The sequence below is a fragment of the Dreissena polymorpha genome, chromosome 16 (assembly GCF_020536995.1).
Source record: "Dreissena polymorpha isolate Duluth1 chromosome 16, UMN_Dpol_1.0, whole genome shotgun sequence".
Lineage (NCBI taxonomy): Eukaryota > Metazoa > Mollusca > Bivalvia > Myida > Dreissenidae > Dreissena > Dreissena polymorpha.
The window spans coordinates 12,232,491-12,242,056 of record NC_068370.1 but is presented as its reverse complement, the minus strand read 5'-3'; the positions used below and the strand labels follow the sequence as shown (position 1 = coordinate 12,242,056).

At 34.6% G+C, this 9,566-nt stretch overlaps 1 long non-coding RNA gene across 1 annotated transcript; it reads left to right on the top strand.

The window, feature by feature from the left end:
- Window positions 1–3,226: 3,226 nt before the first annotated feature.
- Window positions 3,227–7,179, top strand: LOC127862957 (uncharacterized). Its single transcript, XR_008040877.1, has 5 exons — window positions 3,227–3,532; window positions 4,350–4,416; window positions 4,591–4,783; window positions 5,088–5,179; window positions 5,516–7,179. It is a non-coding gene; the product is annotated as an uncharacterized LOC127862957 (long non-coding RNA).
- The last annotated feature ends 2,387 nt before the right edge of the window (window positions 7,180–9,566 follow it).

Below are 9,566 nucleotides of genomic sequence, written 5' to 3'. Positions count from 1 at the left end.
GTTTATGTGACTGCTAAAAAAATACAAATAATTAAATCAAACAAGAATCGCATATCAGAGAGAAAATATAAATAAAATGGAACGTTATAAACCCAATGATCTATGCATGTAGATTACAACTGGGAAAGTCGGTCGTATGACGTCACAAAAATCCATAATGACATAATGACGTGAACAAATTCCAGGGGCAGTACTAAATAAAAATATTAATGGGGCTATGCTACTAATAAAACAAGTTTAGGTGATTTAATATTAAGAAGCAAATGAATAAAAATAATAATTCCATTAAAGCGACATTATTGGAATCAAACAGTATATAGGTGTTTTGACAACTGAAGACAGAAATGATTAGATGTACGATTTGAGTCCAAATGTAGTTTTCATGCAGATTTGTTCATACGACACAATGACACAATTTTATTCAACAGTGAAAAATGCCTATAATGTAGTTTTCATGCAGATTTGTTCATACGACACAATGACACAATTTTATTCAACAGTGAAACATGCCTATAATATCACTAATGATTCCAAATTTTAAGGGAAGAAAGATATAGTGAATCGAAAACCATCAAACACGTGTTTTCAAGTACATAAGCATCGTATCCTTTTGATAAACACAAGTTAATTAAATTGTAAAGTTTAATATGAACATTTGGTTTAACATATTTTAATTTGCCGACACGCTTCAAAACATCTCCGTAAAATGATGGATAGGAGATTCCATTATTTAAATGCCATTTTAAAGAAACATTTATATTTTGAAATTAAATCACCATACTTGGAGTAAAATCTAGCAAATTTATTTCTTAGGTTATGATACAAAAAGCCTTGTTTTAGCAATTTTTTAGTTAATATTAGATCACGAATAAAATACACCATTCTTCAGCGCTTCAATCACTTCATAACAAAATACACCATTCTCTAGCGCTTCAATCACTTCATAATTAATATGTTCACTGCTGCTGCGACAAAAGTCAAAGATAACATATTTCTGTCCTTTATACATGTATTTTAAGTCATTGCTCTTACCGTTCTCAAAACGGATCGCACCCATAATGCTCATCATGAAGCACGCCAAGGTTGTTTTGCCGTTTCCGCCCACAGGGTCCATTACAAACAAAATTTGGCGGTCGTTCTGATCTTCTAGTTTTTCAAGCACTTCGCGTTGCCATGGTCTAAGAACTAGTTCCGCGCTCTTGGCCATCCGTCGTTTCTTGATACCATCAGCTTTCAGTTCTCCCGCCATTTCACAAATCTTCCGCTTATGCGTAACATATCCGCTACCATGTTTTTTAAGCAAATCTTCATTACTCATGCCGGCAGCAACATCATTACACGCAGCAACGAGATCGCATTTCGAAACACCATTTACTTGCTGTACTCCTTTTTCAAAAAAACGTCCCTCTTTTGTACAGTAAATGTAATTATCTCTAGCACTTCCCTTAGCAATGCTGTAATGTCCTCTAGCATTGAATTTCTTCTTCAAAGTAGTCAGACGCATCTTTTTGTGAAGTTGCACGTAACCCTGAAGGTGTGGAGTAACCTGTTCAGCGCCGATCTCTTCTCTTACGACAAGGTATCCGCAATCGTAATCTCGTACATCTTTATACTCCTGCTCAGAATAATTATTAATGGTGAAGCACCAATTTTTCGAAGCAACTTCAACAATACGTCTTTCAGCCATTGCAAAACAACTTGTTATGGTTTACCGGTAGTGACGTATTAGAACAAAAGCGCGTGCACATACGTCATTGTTTACTGCATACACTTTGTCGGGCGCGGCAAAATTGACGGTAAATTTCTACAGTGTAGGCCGAAGGCCGTAATAGCCGTTATATATATTAAAGGTCGCGCCTTCGGCGCTCTGCATATATAATATTATATATATATATATATATATATATATATATATATATATATATATATATATATATATATATATATATATATATACACACATATATATATAATTATATAATATGATACAAAAAGCCTTGTTAAAGCAATTTTTTAGTTAATATTAGATTACGATCATTAAAATCTTTAATACACGAACAAAATACACCATTCTTCAGCGCTTCAATCACTTCATAACAAAATAAACCATTCTTCAGCGCTTCAATCACTTCATAATTAATATGTTCACTGCTGCTGCGACAAAAGTCAAAGATAAAAGATATTTCTGTCCTTTATACATGTATTTTAAGTCATTGCTCTTACCGTTCTTAAAACGGATCGCATCCATAGTGCTCATCATGAAGCACGCCAAAGTTGTTTTGCCGTTTCCGCTCACAGGGTCCATTACAAACAAGATTTGGCGGTCGTTCTGATCTTCTAGTTTTTCAAGCACTTCGCGTTGCCATGGTCTAAGAACTTGTTCCGCGTTCTTGGCCATCCGTCGTTTCTTGATACCATCAGCTTTCAGTTCTCCCGCCATTTCACAAATCTTCCGCTTATGCATAACATATCCGCTACCATGTTTTTCAAGCAAATCTTCATTACTCATGCCGGCAGCAACATCATTACATGCAGCAACGAGATCGCATTTCGAAACACCATTTACTTGCTGTACTCCTTTTTCAAAAAAACGTCCCTCTTTTATACAGTAAATGTAATTATCTCTAGCACTTCCCTTATCAATGCTGTTATGTCCTCTAGCATTGAATTCCTTCTTCAAAGTAGTCAGACGCATCTTTTTGTGAAGTTGCACGTAACCCTGAAGGTGTGGAGTAGCCTGTTCAGCGCCGATCTCTTCTCCTACGACAAGGTATCCGCAATCGTAATCTCGTACATCTTTATACTCCTGTTCAGAATAATTATTAATGGTGAAGAACCAATTTTTTGAAGCAACTTCAACAATACGTCTTTCAGCCATTGCAAAACAACTTGCTATGGTTTACCGGTAGTGACGTATTAGAACAAAAGCGCGTGCACATACGTCATTGTGCACTGCATACACTTTGGCGGGCGCGGCAAAATTGGCGGTAAATTTCTACAGTGTAGGCCGAAGGCCGAAATAGCCATTATATATATATAATAGGTCGCGCCTTCGGCGCTCTGCATATATATTATATATATATATATATATATATATATATATATATATATATATATATATATATATATATATATATATATATATATATATATATATATATGTGACGTCGTCAGCAGAAATCAGTACAAACGCGGTCGACGTTATTTTAAGCTACGCGTGATTGAAGCGCGGCGTTATTAAAATGGAAATAAAGTTATAATTATATTATGAAAAACCTATTGAAACTTGAGATATATGCATATTATCGAAGAATGAAATGCCCCCGAGCTCTGATCGACAATGTACACTTATAATTTTTTATTTGGTTGGAAGTAACCGTTGCTTTGTTGAGCGACCTCTACTAAAAATGGCGTGTCGTAATTAGCCTACGCATTGACATTGTTCACCGTTTGTTTGCGAGTTCCTTTGGAATAAATTGTCAATCAATCCTGACAATAATTTCTTCAATTGAAGGATCGTAGTATAAATCAGGTAAGATATTTTAATAAACTTGACAATCATTAATTTTGGTAAACAATGGTCCTATTTAGATAACATTGAAAATGAAACTGTTAACCCGGAAGTAAAATACTTCGCTACGAAAACTTGGTTGTTGGTTACAAAATGTAATGGCGCACTTATTTAAATTGAAAATATGTCACACGAAATTTCAGCAAGCACGATCCCATATGAAATCTCACAGGGCCAGGATGATATTTTTTTATTGAAGATTTGAATTTGGTTGACAACTTGACATTAATTTTTTGCAAAACAGACCATCAAGCATTATACATGATAATATTACAAGCCATGTATTAGAACTATTAAAATGAAAATGTGCCCTCTTCAGATTCTGATGAAGACATTAACTATGAGTCAAACTGTTCAGAAACAGAATTATCAGGATTCAGCGCTAAATGAGACAGATGGAGTGTCTGTCCCTATTGAGAATTCCTTGTTTGATTTAAACAATTAAAGGAACAAGAAAAGCAAAATAAATTCCAAATTCTAACATGTGGCTGTTATTTATTTCATAACAAACCGTGCAGCGATGTCATTGACTTTCAACAAGCAATCTCTTTTAGACAATACTGCCATTAACTCACTCGTGATGAATTGGATTTAGTTATAAAAGCCCACTTGATAACGCTCAGACTTTACGAAACTCCTAAAGACACTCAATTATTATGATTATTATTAATGATGATTATTATTATTGCATTATTTTGTTATATTGCTATTAAGTTAAGTGAAAGATATTAATCTTTTCAATCTTGACAATTGTTTTAAGAACTTAAATATATCTTAGGTTGGACCAAACTACTTCAAGACTGCGAAAAAATGTGAAGTCGTTGGTGTTTGCTGTGAAGGTACAGGTAGGTGTGATTATTAATTTCTAGATCAGTAACATGTCCCGTATTGTTCTTAAATATGCAAAAATGTGTTGGTGTGACTGTCATTATTTTAGGTGAAATATGAAATACATATTTCTGTATCAAATAACAATTATAGTCAGTTTGCTCTTATTTTCATTTCTTGTTCTTTTGCAGGAAAACAGGTGTTTTACTTGGCGAATGAGGGTGAATCACCCGGGAAAGGCGCCAACACTGTTGTTAGCTATGTGCATTACTAGCTTCATCACTATGGCCTAGGGGAGGAAGAGGCAGTTTTCTTCTTTGACAACTGCTGGACAAAATAAGAACAACTGTGTACTTTGGTATGCACTGTGGAGAGTTAGTGTTGGTAAGAATTTTTACTTATGCATACAATGTTATTGCATGAAAACTTGGAACCATTTTTGCATCTTAAAGGATAAAATTTTAGAAAAAAAATAAAATCACTCCTTATTTACATATAATCATGTTAAAATAGATTTCATATTAATCTATGGAATATTTGATATTAAAAATGTTTGGGAATGCTTTTTGTTTGGTTAACAAATCGGTAAGAAGGGCTTAGAATAGACATAATATTTGTGTTTAAGTTTTATTAGTTTTTTTACAGATTGTGAAAATGATATGTTAATATTCTTTCCATTCTCAATAAGGGCTGCACACTCGAATGAGATACTCGATGATGGTGACTGCGGCCACATAAAGTTCTAGCCTGATTGGCATTTTGGATTATGGAAGTCAAAGTGTAGGTTTATTCATCAGTAGATAATGATTTACCATCTGATAATCTTAGTATACATAATGCAATGAGCACTGGCAAAATTATTACTTCCGGTATTCATAAGAATTGTTTTTGATACATGGACTTTTTCCCATCTTTGTGAAATGGCCTTTGGCCCCTCATTTTGTGAAAAAATGAGTTGAGAACTGTTCTAAATTGTGAAACAATAGTTAAGTTAAATAGTTAAATTGTGAACATTTGAGTCACAGGCTTTTCAAATGTTTGAAAAACTGCCATTCTCTAAGAAGGAAATAAAGCTCTGCAATATTTGACCAATGTTCATGCCTCACACTTTTCCAGACTTTGTGATGCAGAGACCATCGAGGCTGTTGCTGTGACTGTATCCACCTCCTCACGATCTGGACTTAATGTTCCGCACATGATTGGTGATTTGGAGAAGCCTGTGCACCTATACGATCGGAAAACATTTCTTGCCCAGTTGTTCATACCCTTGAAGAACATTTGAAAGTACCAACATTTCCTCATTGATGCTGGTAAACCAGGCTTGGTATTTTGTAAAACAAGTGAAAAATCTACAGTTGAAACTCACTGTTTGTTAAACTTTAAAGAGTGCTGACCTCTTACCATCAATGTCTAGCCAGTCTTGCCCAGCCTGAATTAAAGGACCTTGACTCAGTATCGCCTGACAATGCTACCTTTATGAGGAAATAGGGCAGTTTTTTTTAATCAGACCTCTGTAGACAAGCTACCTGTCCCAAGCCGAAGTAAAACAAAACAAAACTGTCTGTGTAACTCAGAAGTTGCAAAAAACATGTGCCCTGTCCTATCTTTGTTTGTTTTAAGGTTGAAAATTGTATGATCCTGTTTGTCAAATAGCCTTAGATTATTTGTTTTGATTACCAAGTTATATGTTATTGTTTACCATATAAACTGTTCATTGGTGAACTTTTCAGTAACAATTATTAGTGTGAAAATTTTAAAATTAAATTGGCCTGTGGCATGGTATTTTCTAAATTGAAACTTATGATGTGATGCTATTAATGTAAAATGTCATGTCCATCACGTGTGTTCATTTATTATGACAGGTGGTAATATATAAGTTTTGTTGAAGCTCATCATACCCATGATTGCGAAACCCATTTACATGTAAAATAAGAATGACGGTTGCTATGGAAACATTATTTTGGCATTTACTTATTTGTTGATGAATTAATGCTATTTATATGATAATGGTATTATCTTTATTTTAACTGATTTATAGAAGGTATCTTTTAATGCCTTAACAATAATACATGTTCATCTTTAATTGTTCTGAATTATAAGTACATGTTGTTATTTGTGCTTATTTACGGCGGTTTTACTATGTGGGTTTCGTAAACAAATTGTAGTTAAATTGTTTGGTCAAATATTGTTGTTCTTTTTCATGTTTGATATGTATGGGAAAGGATTTACTATTAAAATTAGTTTTTTTTTGCTGTTCCAAACAGTAAAAATATGTATTTTATCTATTTGTTCCCATGGTAACCATGGTTACCATCAGCAAAATGTCTGATCATTAACATTTTTACCAGCATATATGTATGGCACTATTAAATTACATGTATGGCGTTTACGTTGTGCAAAGTCTTAAATAGATTGAAATCAATACACTGTAAAATATGTGGATCTTTTCTAAAAAAAAGGACATAATGCACTTTAACTCAACCTATTTTCTTAGATTCTTTTTGTTACTATGTATTAAATAAACACCATGTAGAAATAAAGATCATTGACTATAAGCAGTTTTATCATATATTTGACAAAAACGTAAATATTTAGTTTTTTTCCTGATATTTAAACAATTTTAATGAAATTAATGTATTTTATGTAAATTCGTTACCATAGCAACCGCTGTATTCAAATGATTGCTTTTGTTCGCACATAAAATGTAAAAATCATGGTCAGTGTAGCTAATGCATTGAATCTGTGTGTGAATGCTATACGGTAAATACATGTATACTGTATTTACAAAAGAGTTTGTTGTCAATGTCAATCGATATAGAAAACCATTATTTAGCTATAAGATCTATAAAGGGTGCATGTGTTCAAAACTCAATATCTCAAAAACTATTATAGATAGAAACCTAAAATTTTGGATTTGACTTATGCTTGCATTCATCTTTTACAAAATGACAAAAAACGAAAATGTGATTTTTCCTCGTTTGTACTGATTTCTGTAGCCTATGACACATATATATATATATATATATATATATATATATATATATATATATATATATATATATATATATATAAAATATGATACAAAAAGCCTTGTTTTAGCAAATTTTTAGTTAATATGAGATTATTATCATTAAAATCTTTAATACACGAACAAAATACACCATTCTTCAGCGCTTCAATCACTTCATAACAAAATACACCATTCTTCAGCGCTTCAATCACTTCATAATTAATATGTTCACTGCTGCTGCGACAAAAGTCAAAGATAACATATTTCTGTCCTTTATACATGTATTTTAAGTCATTGCTCTTAATGTTCTCAAAACGGATCGCATCCATAGTGCTCATCATGAAGCACATCAAGGTTGTTTTGCCGTTTTCGCCCACAGGGTCCATTACAAACAAGATTTGGCGGTCGTTCTGATCTTCTAGTTTTTCAAGCACTTCGCGTTGCCATGGTCTAAGAACTTGTTCCGCGTTCTTGGCCATCCGTCGTGTCTTGATACCATCAGCTTTCAGTTCTCCCGCCATTTCACAAATCTTCCGCTTATGCATAACATATCCGCTACCATGTTTTTCAAGCAAATCTTCATTACTCATGCCGGCAGCAACATCATTACATGCAGCAACGAGATCGCATTTCGAAACACCATTTACTTACTGTACTCCTTTTTCAAAAAACGTCCCTCTTTTGTGCAGTAAATGTAATTATCTCTAGCACTTCCCTTAGCAATGCTATAATGTCCTCTAGCATTGAATTTCTTCTTCAAAGTAGTCAGACGCATCTTTTTGTGAAGTTGCACGTAACCCTGAAGGTGTGGAGTAGCCTGTTCAGCGCCGATCTCTTCTCCTACGACAAGGTATCCGCAATCGTAATCTCGTACATCTGTATACTCCTGCTCAGAATAATTATTAATGGTGAAGCACCAATTTTTCGAAGCAACTTCAACAATACGTCTTTCAGCCATTGCAAAACAACTTGTTATGGTTTACCGGTAGTGACGTATTAGAACAAAAGCGCGTGCACATACGTCATTGTTTACTGCATACACTTTGGCGGGCGCGGCAAAATTGGCGGTAAATTTCTACAGTGTAGGCCGAAGGCCGTAATAGCCGTTATATATATAAAAGGTCGCGCCTTCGGCGCTCTGCATAGATAATATTTATATATAATATGATACAAAAAGCCTTGTTTTAGCAATTTTTTAGTTCATATTTGATTACGATCATTAAAATCTTTAATACACGAACAAAATACACCATTCTTCAGCGCTTCAATCACTTCATAACAAAATACACCATTCTTCAGCGCTTCAATCACTTCATAGTTAATATGTTCACTGCTGCTGCGACAAAAGTCAAAGATAACATATTTCTGTCCTTTATACATGTATTTTAAGTCATTGCTCTTAATGTTCTCAAAACGGATCGCATCCATAGTGCTCATCATGAAGCACATCAAGGTTGTTTTGCCGTTTTCGCCCACAGGGTCCATTACAAACAAGATTTGGCGGTCGTTCTGATCTTCTAGTTTTTCAAGCACTTCGCGTTGCCATGGTCTAAGAACTTGTTCCGCGTTCTTGGCCATCCGTCGTGTCTTGATACCATCAGCTTTCAGTTCTCCCGCCATTTCACAAATCTTCCGCTTATGCATAACATATCCGCTACCATGTTTTTCAAGCAAATCTTCATTACTCATGCCGGCAGCAACATCATTACATGCAGCAACGAGATCGCATTTCGAAACACCATTTACTTACTGTACTCCTTTTTCAAAAAACGTCCCTCTTTTGTGCAGTAAATGTAATTATCTCTAGCACTTCCCTTAGCAATGCTATAATGTCCTCTAGCATTGAATTTCTTCTTCAAAGTAGTCAGACGCATCTTTTTGTGAAGTTGCACGTAACCCTGAAGGTGTGGAGTAGCCTGTTCAGCGCCGATCTCTTCTCCTACGACAAGGTATCCGCAATCGTAATCTCGTACATCTGTATACTCCTGCTCAGAATAATTATTAATGGTGAAGCACCAATTTTTCGAAGCAACTTCAACAATACGTCTTTCAGCCATTGCAAAACAACTTGTTATGGTTTACCGGTAGTGACGTATTAGAACAAAAGCGCGTGCACATACGTCATTGTTTACTGCATACACTTTGGCGGGCGCGGCA